Here is a 12,198-nt window from a genome sequence, read left to right as displayed (position 1 = left end):
TATGTCCATGACTCTCTCTCGCCCTGTCACAACTCACCTTTCCCCCTCCCCATAACCTCAAGTCTGTTCTCTAGTAGGTCTGCATCTTTATTCCTGCCTTACCCCTAGGTTCTTCATGACATTTTCTTTTCTTAAATTCTATATATATGTGTTAACATACGGTATTTGTCTTTTTCTTTCTGACTTACTTCACTCTGTATGACAGACTCTACGTCTATCCACCTCATTACAAATAGCTCAATTTCGTTTCTTTTTATGGCTGAGTAATATTCCATTGTATATGTGTGCCACATCTTCTTTATCCATTCATCCGATGATGGGCACTTAGGTTGTTTCCACCTCTGGGCTATTGTAAATAGAGCTGCAATGAACATTTTGGTACATGACTCTTTTTGAATTTTGGTTTTCTCAGGGTATATGCCCAGTAGTGGGATTGCTGGGTCATATGGTAGTTCTATTTGTAGTTTTTTAAGGAACCTCCACACTCTTCTCCATAGCGGCTGTACCAATTCACATTCCCACCAGCAGTGCAAGAGTGTTCCCTTTTTTCCACACCCTCTCCAGCATTTACTGTTTCTAGATTTTTTGATGATGGCCATTCTGACTGGTGTGAGATGATATCTCATTGTAGTTTTGATTTGCATTTCTCTAATGATTAATGATGTTGAGCATTCTTTCATGTGTTTGTTGGCAGTCTGTATATCTTCTTTGGAGAAATGTCTATTTAGGTCTTCTGCCCATTTTTGGATTGGGTTGTTTGTTTTTTTGTTATTGAGCTGCATGAGCTGCTTGTAAATTTTGGAGATTAATCCTTTGTTGGTTGCTTCATTTGCAAATATTTTCTCCCATTCTGAGGGTTGTCTTTTGGTCTTGTTTATGGTTTTCTTTGCTGTGCAAAAGCTTTGAAGTTTCATTAGGTCCCATTTGTTTATTTTTGTTTTTATTTCCATTACTCTAGGAGGTGGGTCAGAAAGGATCTTGCTGTGATTTATGTCATAGAGTGTTCTGCCTATGTTTTCCTCTAAGAGTTTGATAGTTTCTGGCCTTACATTTAGGTCTTTAATCCATTTTGAGCTTATTTTTGTGTATGGTGTTAGGGAGTGATCTAATCTCATACTTTTACATGTACCTGTCCAGTTTTCCCAGCACCACTTATTGAAGAGGCTCTCCTTTCTCCACTGTACATTCCTGCCACCTTTATCAAAGATAAGGTGTCCATATGTGCGTGGGTTTATCTCTGGGCTTTCTATCCTGTTCCATTGATCTATCTTTCTGTTTTTGTGCCAGTACCATACTGTCTTGATTACTGTAGCTTTGTAGTATAGTCTGAAGTCAGGGAGCCTGATTCCTCCAGCTCCGTTTTTCGTTCTCAAGATTGCTTTGGCTATTCGGGGCCTTTTGTGTTTCCATACAAATTGTGAAATTTTTTGTTCTAGTTCTGTGAAAAATGCCAGTGGTAGTTTGATAGGGATTGCATTCAATCTATAGATTGCTTTGGGTAGTAGAGTCATTTTCACAATGTTGATTCTTCCAATCCAAGAACATGGTATATCTCTCCATCTATTTGTATCATCTTTAATTTCTTTCATCAGTGTCTTATAATTTTCTGCATACAGGTCTTTTGTCTCCTCAGGTAGGTTTATTCCTAGATATTTTATTCTTTTTGTTGCAATGGTAAATGGGAGTGTTTTCTTGATTTCACTTTCAGATTTTTCATCATTAGTATATAGGAATGCCAGAGATTTCTGTGCATTAATTTTGTATCCTGCCACTTTACCAAATTCATTGATTAGCTCTAGTAGTTTTCTGGTAGCATCTTTAAGATTCTCTATGTATAGGATCATGTCATCTGCAAACAGTGACAGCTTTACTTCTTCTTTTCCGATTTGGATTCCTTTTATTTCTTTTTCTTCTCTGATTGCTGTGGCTAAAACTTCCAAAACTATGTTGAATAAGAGTGGTGAGAGTGGGCAAGCTTGTCTTGTTCCTGATCTTAGTGGAAATGCTTTCAGTTTTTCACCATTGAGGATGAGGTTTGCTGTGGGCTTGTCATATATGGCCTTATTATGTTGAGGAAAGTTCCCTCTATGCCTACTTTCTGCAGGGTTTTTATCATAAATGGGTGTTGAATTTTGTCAAAAGCTTTCTCTGCATCTACTGATATGATCACATGGTTTTTCTCCTTCAATTTGTTAATATGTTTTATCACATTGATAGATTTGCATCTATTGAAGAATCCTTGCATTCCTGGAATAAACCCCACTTGATCATGGTGTATGATCCTTTTAATGTGCTGTTGGATTCTGTTTGCTAGTATTTTGTTGAGGATTTTTGCATCTATGTTCATCAGTAATATTGGCCTGTAGTTTTCTTTCTTTGTGACATCCTTGTCTGGTTTTGGTATCAAGGTAATGGTGGCCTTGTAGAAGGAATTTGGGAGTGTTCCTCCCTCTGCTATATTTTGGAAGAGTTTGAGAAGGATAGGTGTTAGCTCTTCTCTAAATGTTTGATAGAATTCGCCTGTGAAGCCATCTGGTCCTGGGCTTTTGTTTGTTGGAAGATTTTTAATCACATTTTCAATTTCAGTGCTTGTGATTGGTCTGTTCATATTTTCTATTTCTTCCTGATTCAGTCTTGGCAGGTTGTGCATTTCTAAGAATTTGTCCATTTCATCCAGATTGTCCGTTTTATTGGCATAGAGTTGCTTGTAGTAATCTCTCATGATCTTTTTTATCTCTGCAGTGTCAGTTGTTACCTCTCCTTTTTCATTTCTAATTCTATTGATTTGAGTCTTCTCTCTTTTTTTCTTGATGAGTCTGGCTAGTGGTTTATCTATTTTGTTTATCTTCTCAAAGAACCAGCTTTTAGTTTTATTGATCTTTGCTATTGTTTCCTTCATTTCTTTTTCATTTATTTCTGATCTGATTTTTATGATTTCTTTCCTTGTGCTAGCTTTGGGGTTTTTTTGTTCTTCTTTCTCTAATTGCTTCAGGTGCAAGGTTAGGTTGTTTATTCGAAATGTTTCCTGCTTCTTAAGGTGGGTTTGTATTGCTATAAACTTCCCCCTTAGAACTGCTTTTGCTGCATCCCATAGGTTTTGGGTCATTGTGTCTCCATTGTCATTTGTTTCTAGGTATTTTTTGATTTCCTCTTTGATTTCTTCAGTGATCACTTCATCATTAAGTAGTGTATTGTTTAGCCTCCATGTGTTTGTATTTTTTACAGATCTTTTCCTGTAATTGATATCTAGTCTCATGGCGTTGTCGTCAGAAAAGATACTTGATACAATTTCAATTTTCTTAAATTTACCAAGGCTTGATTTGTGACCTAATATATGATCTATCCTGGAGAATGTTCCATGAGCACTTGAGAAAAATGTGTATTCTGTTGTTTTTGGATGGAGTGTCCTATAAATATCAATTAAGTCCATCTTGTTTAATGTATCATTTAAAGCTTGTGTTTCCTTATTTATTTTCATTTTGGATGATCTGTCCATGGGTGAAAGTGGGGTGTTTAAGTCCCCTACTATGAATGTGTTACTGTCGATTTCCCCTTTTATGGCTGTTAGCATCTGCCTTATGTATTGAGGTGCTCCTATGTTGGGTGCATAAATAGTTACAATTGTTATATCTTCTTCTTGGATCGATCCCTTGATCATTATGTAGTGTCCTTCTTTGTCTCTTTTAATAGTTCTTATTTTAAAGTCTATTTTTTCTGATATGAGAATTGCTAGTCCAGCTTTCTTTTGGTTTCCATTTGCATGGAATATCTTTTTCCATCCCCTTACTATCAGTCTGTATGTGTGTCTAGGTCTGAAGTGGGTCTCTTGTAGACAGCATATATAAGGGTCTTGTTTTTGTATCCATTCAGCTAATCTGTGTCTTTTGGTGGGAGCATTTAGTCCATTTACATTTAAGGTAATTATCGGTATGTACGTTCCTATTCCCATTTTCTAAATTATTTTGGGTTCGTTATTGTAGGTCTTTTCCTTCTCTTGTGTTTCTTGTCTAGAGAAGTTCCTTTAGCATTTGTTGTAAAGCTGGTTTGGTGGTGCTGAACTCTCTCAGCTTTTGCTTGTCTGTAAAGGTTTTAATTTCTCCATCAAATCTGAATGAGATCCTTGCTGGGTAGAGTATTCTTGGCTGCAGGTTTTTCTCCTTCATCACTCTCAGTATGTCCTGCCACTCCCTTCTGGCTTGTAGGGTTTCTGCTGAGAGATCAGCTGTTAACCTTATGGGGATTCCCTTGTGTGTTATTTGTTGTTTTTCCCTTGCTGCTTTTAATATGCTTTCTTTGTATTTAATTTTTGACAGTTTGATTAATATGTGTCTTGGCGTATTTCTCCTTGTATTTATCCTGTATGGGACTCTCTGTGCTTCCTGGCCTTGATTAACTATTTCCTTTCCCATATTAGGGAAGTTTTCAACTATAATCTCTTCAAATATTTTCTCAGTCCCTTTCTTTTTCTCTTCTTCTTCTGGAACCCCTATAATTCAAATGTTGGTGCGTTTAATGTTGTCCCAGAGGTCTCTGAGACTGTCCTCAGTTCTTTTCATTCTTTTTTCTTTATTCTGCTCTGCAGTAGTTATTTCCACTATTTTATCTTCCAGGTCACTTATCCGTTCTTCTGCCTCAGTTATTCTGCTATTGATCCCATCTAGAGTACTTTTAATTTCATTTATTGTGTTGTTCATCGTTGCTTGTTCATCTTTATTTCTTCTAGGTCCTTGTTAACTGTTTCTTGCATTTTGTCCATTCTAGTTCCAAGATTTTGGATCATCCTTACTATCATTATTCTGAATTCTTTTTCAGGTAGACTGCCTATTTCCTCTTCATTTGTTAGGTCTGGTGCATTTTTATCTTGCTCCTTTATCTGCTGTGTGTTTTTCTGTCTTCTCATTTTGCTTATCTCACTGTGTTTGGGGTCTCCTTTTTGCAGACTGCAGGTTTGTAGTTCCCGCTGTTTTTGATGTCTGTCTCCAGTGGCTAAGGTTGGTTCAGTGGGTTGTGTAGGCTTCCTGGTGGAGGGGACTAGTGCCTGTGTTCTGGTGGATGACGCTGGATCTTGTCTCTCTAGTGGGCAGGTTCACGTCTGGTGGTGTGTTTTGGGATGTCTGTGGCCTTATTATGATTTTGGGCCGCCTCTCTGCTAATGGGTGGGGTTGTGTTCCTGTTTTGCTAGTTGTTTGGCATAGGTTGTCCAGCACTGTGGCTTGCTGGTTGTTGAGTGAAGCTGGGTGCTGGTGTTAAGATGGAGGTCTCTGGGAGATTTTCGCCGTTTGATATTATGTGGAGCTGGGAGGTCTCTTGTTGACCAGTGTCCTGAAGTTGGCTCTCCTACCTCAGAGGCAGAGCCCTGACTCCTGGCTGGAGCACCAAGAGCCTTTCATCCACACAGCTCAGAATAAAAGGGAGAAAAAGTAGAGAGAATTAGTAGAAGTATGAGGAAAGAAAGAAGGAAAGGAGGGAAGGAAGGAAGGAAGGAAGAAAGAAAGAAAGAAGCAAAGAAGGAAAGAAGGCAAGAAGGAAAGAAAGGAGGGAGGGAGGGAGGAAGGAAGGAAGGAGGGAAAGAAGGAAAAAAGACAGACAGAAAGAAGATACAGTAAAAATAAAATAAAGTATTATAAAGTTATTGAATTAAAAAATTCTTATTTAGAAAAAAAAAAAGGGACGGATAGAACCTTAGGACAAATGTTGGAAGCAAAGCTATACAGACAAAATCTTACACAGGAGCATACACATACACCCTCACTAAAAGAGGTAAAGGGGGAAAAATCATAAATCTTGCTCTCAGAGACCATCTCCTCAATTTGGGATGATTCGTTGTCTAAAGGAGGGAAGGAAGGAAGGAAAGAAAGAAAGAAAGAACGAAGGTAAAGTATAATAACGTTATTAAAATTAATTATTAAGAAAAAAATTAAAAAAAAAAAACATGGACGGACAGAACCCTAGGACAAATGGTGGAAGCAAGACTATACAGACAAGATCTCACACAGAAGCATACACATACACATTCACAAAAAGAGGAAAAGGGAAAAAAAAATCATAGATCTTGCTCCTAAAGTCCACTTCCTTAATTTGGGATGATTGGTTGTCTATTCAGGTAGTCCACAGATGCAGGGTACATCAAGTTGATTGTGGAGCTTTAATCCGCTGCTTCTGAGGCTGCTGGGAGAGATTTCCCTTTCTCTTCTTTGTTCTCACAGCTCACCGGGGCTCAGCTTTGGATTTGGCCCTGCCTCTGCGTGTAGGTCGCTGGAGGGCGTCTGTTTTTTGCTCAGACAGGACGGGGTTAAAGGAGCCGCTGATTCGGGGGCTCTGACGCACTCAGGCCGGTGGGGAGGGAGGGGTATGGAGTGTGGAGTGGGCCTGCGGCGGCAAAGGCTGGCGTGACTTTGCACCAGCCTGAGGCCCACCGTGTGTTCTCCCGGGGAAAACAAGGGCTTAATTCTAAAATATACAAACACCTCATACAACTCAAAAAAGAAAAAAAAAAGAAAAAAAAATAGGCAGAATTTTAGAAGGTCTAAATAGACGTTTCTCCAAGGACCTACAGATGGCCAAGAGGCACCTGAAAAGATGCTCCACATCGCTAATTATTAGAGAATGCAAATCAAAACTACAGTGAGTTATCACCTCGTAGTGGTCAGAATGGCCATCATTAAAATGTCTAGAAATAACTGCTGAAAGGGGTGTGGAGAAAAGGGAACCCTCCTACACTACTGGTGGGAATGTAAATTGATGCAGCCACTATGGAAAACAGTATGGAGGTTCCTCAAAAACTAAAAATAGAATTACCATATGAACCAGCAATCCCACTCCTGGGCACACATCCAGACAAAACTATAATTCGAAAAGATACATGCACCACAGCATTCAAAGCAGCACTATTCACAATAGCCAAGACACGGAAGCAACCCAAATGTCCCTCAACAGATGAATGGATATAGAAGATGTAGTACATATATACAATGGAGTATTACTCAGCCATAAAACAGAATGAAATAATGCCATCTGCAGCTACATGGATGGACCTAGAGATTTTCATAAAAAGTGAAGTAAGTCAGAGAACAACACATACCATATCATATCATTTATATGTGGATTATAAAATGAGACCCAAATGAACCTATCTACAGAACAAAACACACTCACAAATATAGAAAACAGACTTGTGGTTGTCAAGGGGAAGACAGGGGAGAGGGATGGATTGGGAGTTTGGGATTACTAGATGCAAATTATTATATATAGACAAGGTCTTCCTGTACAGCACAGGGAACTGTATTCAATACCCTGTAATTAACCATAATGGAAAAGAATATGAAAAATATGTAAATATGTATGTTTGTATATATGAATCACTTTGCTGTACAGTAGAAATTAACACAACATTGTAGGAGCACGGACACTCCCGTCAGACTCAAGGTGACCTCTGGAGCCAGGACAGAGGCCCGGCCTCTCTGTGGGCAGGCGAACCCACACCGCCCAGGCCCTGGTGCAGTGCCCGTTCCGTGGGGTCAGCTGGGTGCACGCAGGTCAGCCAGTGTCTGTGTGTCTCAGCCTGTAACCGCAGACCACACTGTCCTGCTCTGCTCACAAGAGCGAGGCCAATGGAGGGACAACAGGGGTGGGAACAAAGCCGGGTCATGATCCAGTTGGGTGAGAAGGGGTCCAAGGAGCGAGAGCCCGGATGCCCTTGCCTGGTGAGCCGAGAGCTGACATCCACCCTCTGGGCAGCTCCTCTCCCCACGTCCCGAGGTAAGGCTGCCTTTCCTGCACCCTGGGCAGTGTCATGCCTGTGTATAGAGCAGGACGCACAGCAGTGTACGCAGCAGGCCTGATGCCTGTCCTTGCCATGTACTTGGGGGCTTGCTGAGGGTGGAACATCCCGACAGCAAACGGGCCAAACTCGGGAACGATGTAGGGGTGAAGCCTTTGGGAGCCTCTGGAGGGGATCCTCACCTGTCTGCACAGGTGGACTGAGGACACTGACCAAGGGTGGGCAGGTGGGGAGACCCAGAAGGGTCCTAGGACTTCCCAATATAAAGGACTTCCCTTTCTTTCCTGTTGTGCATGACTTGGATGTGGTAGAAACAGCGGGATTTTGGAAGTTCAATTTTCCACATCATTCCACCAAAAAAAACTGTTAGAAATAATAAATGAATTCAGTAAAGACACAAAATCAGTACACACAGCTCAACTGCATTTCTAAACACTAATAATGGACCAACAGAAAGAGAAAAAAAACCCTATTTCCAACTGCATCAAAAGAACAAAATACCAAGGAATAAATTTAACTGAGGATGTGAAAGACCTGAAAACTTTAAGACACTCATGAAGACATTGAAGAAGACAGAAGTCGGTGGAAAGACTCCCCGTGCTCATGGAATGCAAGAATTACTGTTGCTAAAATGTCCGTTCCACCCAAAGTGGTGCACACAGGGAAGGCAGGCCGTCCTGAAGTTGCAATGGTGTTTTTCACAGAAATGGAGCAAATCCTCCTAAGATGTGTGTGGAGCCACAAAGGACCCCGAAGAGCCAAGGCGACCCTGAGAAAGGAGAACGGGCGACAGGCATCTCCCTCCCTGACTTCACACTTCATCACGAGGCTGTAGTCCCCAAAACAGTGTGGAACTGGCTCAAAACAGGCGCACAGACCAGAGGGACGGGACGGAGAGCCCAGAAACCACCCCGCACGGTGGTGGGGGGGAGGGGGCCGTTAAGTTACGACAAGGTGGCCAGGGACACACTGAGAGGAAGGGCAGCCCCACGGTAAACGGTGCAGGGAAGACTGCACACCCCATAACCAATGCGGCTCCACTGCACACCAGCCTGACCAAAAACCCAGCTTTGCACACCAAGCCCTTCCTGGGTCGCATGAAGACGGAATCCCGCAGCCGCCAGTCGCCCCCAGGAAGTTTCTCCCCACTGTTCCTCACTGCCTCCTCACCTGTTCCTCCGGCGTCGCCTGCATCCTCAGGAAACCCAGCTCCCGTCAGCGTGGACGCAGACCCACGTTGTCCTGAAGCTGAAACCCCAACGAGTCCTTGAGGAGACCGAGCACCCGTCAACAGCCACAACCCTGCGGTGCCTGAGTAGACACAACTCCCCTCAGCTGCGCTCAGAGCTGGGTCCGCGAGGAATGCGCATGCGCTGTGGGTCAGAGAGGCGGGATCAGCGCCACACTGTGCTCGGTGCGGGAAGTGCAGGCCGCCCCTCCCTCACGGGTCACTGGAGACAGCGAGTCATGTGTGACCCAGGACTAGTCCTGTCCTTCCTGGAGGCCTCAGAGAGATGGGGAGGGAGGAAGGGGAAGAGGGCGGATTCTGCTTAAACCTAACTCTAACCCCGACCACTCTCACCACTTTCATTCAACATGGTCGAGGAAGTCCTAGACATAGTAATTACATGAGAAAAAGAAATAAAAGGAATCCAATGGCAGAGGAAAAAGTAAAACTGTCACTGTTTGTAGATGAGATGATGTTTTATATTTCATTTATTTATTCATTCATTCATTTATTCTGGTTGTGCTGGGTCTTAGTTGTGTCAGGTGAGCTCCTTAGTAGCGGCAGGCAGGCGCCTTAGTTGTGGCATGCGAACTCTTAGTTGTGGCATGCATGTGGGATCTAGTTCCCTGACCAGGGATCGAACCCAGGCCCCCTGCATTGGGAGCGTGGAGTCTTAACCACTTTACCACTGGGGAAGTCCCGACATGATGTTTTATATAGAAAATCCTAAAGATGACCCTCCAAAACAAATAGAATTCATTGGAAAATTCAGTTAAGTTGCAGGATACAAAATTAACCTATAGAAATCAGTTGCATCTCTATCCACTGGCAACAAACTTTCAGAATGAGAAATTAAGAAAACAAACCCATTGACAATGGTATTAACAAAAATGAAATACCTAGGAATACATCTAACCCAGGAGGTAAAAGACCAGTACTCAGAAAACTCGAAGACACTGATGAAAGAAATTGGAGACGACACAGACAAATGGACAGATATAATGTGTTCATGGATTGGAAGAATTCATATTGTGAAAATGATTCCACACCCCAGAGCAATCTAGAGATTTGATGCCATTCTTATCAAAATACCAATGGAATTTTATGAGAGCTAGAACAAAGAATTCTAATACGTGAAAGGAAACAGAAAAGAACCTGAATAGTCAATACGATCTTAAGAAAGAAGCACAAACTTGGACATATCACACTCCCTGTTTCAAACTATACTACATATCTAGAATAATCAAGACAGCATGGTATAGGAACAAAAGAAATACACAGAGATCCATGGAACAGAATTGAGAGCCCCAAAATAAACACAGGCATATATGGTCAATTCATCTATGACAGCGGAGGTGAGACTATACAATGGGGAAAAGATAGCCTCTTCAACGAATGGTGGTGGGAAAACAGGACAGCTACATGCACAAGAATCAAACAGGAATCCTTTCTTATACCACCTACACAAGCAACCTCAAAATGAATCAAATATTTCAATGTAAGACCTGAAGCCATAAAGCTCCTCGAAGAAAACATAAGCAGTCTGCTCTTTGACATCCGTCTTAGCAATATTTTCTGGATCTGTCTCCCCAAGCAAGGGGAACAAAAGCAGAATAAACCAATGGGACTCCACCCAACTTTAAAGTTTTTCAATGGCAAAGGAAACCATCCACAAAATGAAGAGGCAGCCTACCGAATGTGAGAAAATAGTTGCAAACAATATGTCTGAAAAAGGGTTCATATCCAAAATAGATGAAGAACTCACACAACTGAACCTCCAAAAACCAAAAACCCAATTAAAACTTGGGACCGAACATTTCTCCAAAGAGGACGTACAGATGGCCAAGAGACATATGAAACTATGACCAATATCACTTATCATCAGGGAAATGCACATCAAAAGAACAATGAGATTATCACCTCACACCTAAAAACTTGGCTATCGTCCAAAAGACAACAAATAACAAGCCTTGGCGAGGATGAGGAGAACCCTCACGCATTCTCTTGGGAATGTTCATTGGTGCAGCCACTGTGGAAAACAGTACAGAGGTTCCTCAAGAAATTAAAAATAGAACTACCATATGATGCAGGAATTACACTTGGGGGTATCTTTCTGAACGAAACAAAAACAGCTCGGTGCTTTGTGACCACCTAGAGGGGTGGGATAGGGAGGGTGGGAGGGAGGGAGACGCAAGAGGGAAGAGATATGGGAACATATGTGTATGTATAACTGATTCACTTTGTTATAAAGCAGAAACTAACACACCATTGTAAAGCAATTATACTCCAATAAAGATTTAAAAAAAAATATAAGAAAACAAAAAATATGGGAATGCATCTAAGTCACATCTACAATGGACACTTAGGTTTATCTCGTATGTCTCAACCACAGTTACTCCTTTTTGACAGTCAAATGCATTTCCCTCCTCAATGCCAAAGCAGATGTACAATTCCTATCCAAAAGACCACAAAACAGGCCACTTTGGTCAGTAAAATTTAAATTAAACCATGTATAAGCCAGAGTGACTTCCTCACACCTCAATATGTGAAGAGTTTTTTTTCCCTTTTGATTACAAGTCTTTCAATAGAAACCATTGATGATCAAAATGTCAATCCCTCGGTGCCAGAATGATTCAGCTGCTTGGCCCACGTGTAGATCATGTCCCTCAGCGCTAGGCCTCCTTTATATTTGCCTAGTTAATCCACATTGGGGGAATACTGAGCAGGTATCGTGAACATGCTCAGAGGAATGTTAATGAGAAAATGCTTTATACATTTTATTATTCATACCCAATTGTCACAGAAGCATTGCACATGTGCTTTTAGAAGTAGACGTAAAGCAAACAGTGATACATCATGAGTAGTAACATTCTCATAACTTCACTAGGTAATTTTCCTTTCCTCTTAAACATCAGGGCAAAAGGAAGTCAACACGGTAACTTTCATAAATACACACTTCAATACAGAGGTGTCATTTATCCAATTGCTCCAAGTCCTAAGTAACTTGAGGGGAAGGACTTCCCTGTGTCTGGAAAACACAGATCAAAGCCAGTAACAAAAAAAACCAAAAACATTATAACCATATTTACCAGTTCACTCAGTAACCAATCCTTCTGTTAACTTCTTATGAAGCCATCCGATTCTCCATTAAGATTTTTCATTTCTTACCCACTGTGGCATTATGAAGAAA

General features: G+C 41.4%; 1 long non-coding RNA gene across 3 annotated transcripts in view; it reads right to left on the bottom strand.

Moving 5' to 3' along the window:
* LOC117312999 (uncharacterized) overlaps window positions 1–12,198 on the bottom strand; it is a 41,378-nt gene that overhangs the window by 16,688 nt on the left and 12,492 nt on the right. For 2 of the 3 annotated variants that reach the window (XR_004527496.2, XR_012333198.1), the window contains exon 3: window positions 8,951–9,153. This is a non-coding gene — a long non-coding RNA (uncharacterized lncRNA). The remainder of the gene's footprint in view (window positions 1–8,950; window positions 9,154–12,198) is intronic. The other variant, XR_012333199.1, reaches the window with a different exon arrangement.

This window comes from Tursiops truncatus, chromosome 7 (genome assembly GCF_011762595.2).
Source record: "Tursiops truncatus isolate mTurTru1 chromosome 7, mTurTru1.mat.Y, whole genome shotgun sequence".
Taxonomy (NCBI): Eukaryota; Metazoa; Chordata; class Mammalia; order Artiodactyla; family Delphinidae; genus Tursiops; species Tursiops truncatus.
Note: the sequence above shows the minus strand (reverse complement) of the source record. Positions and strands in the feature narration are given on the sequence as shown.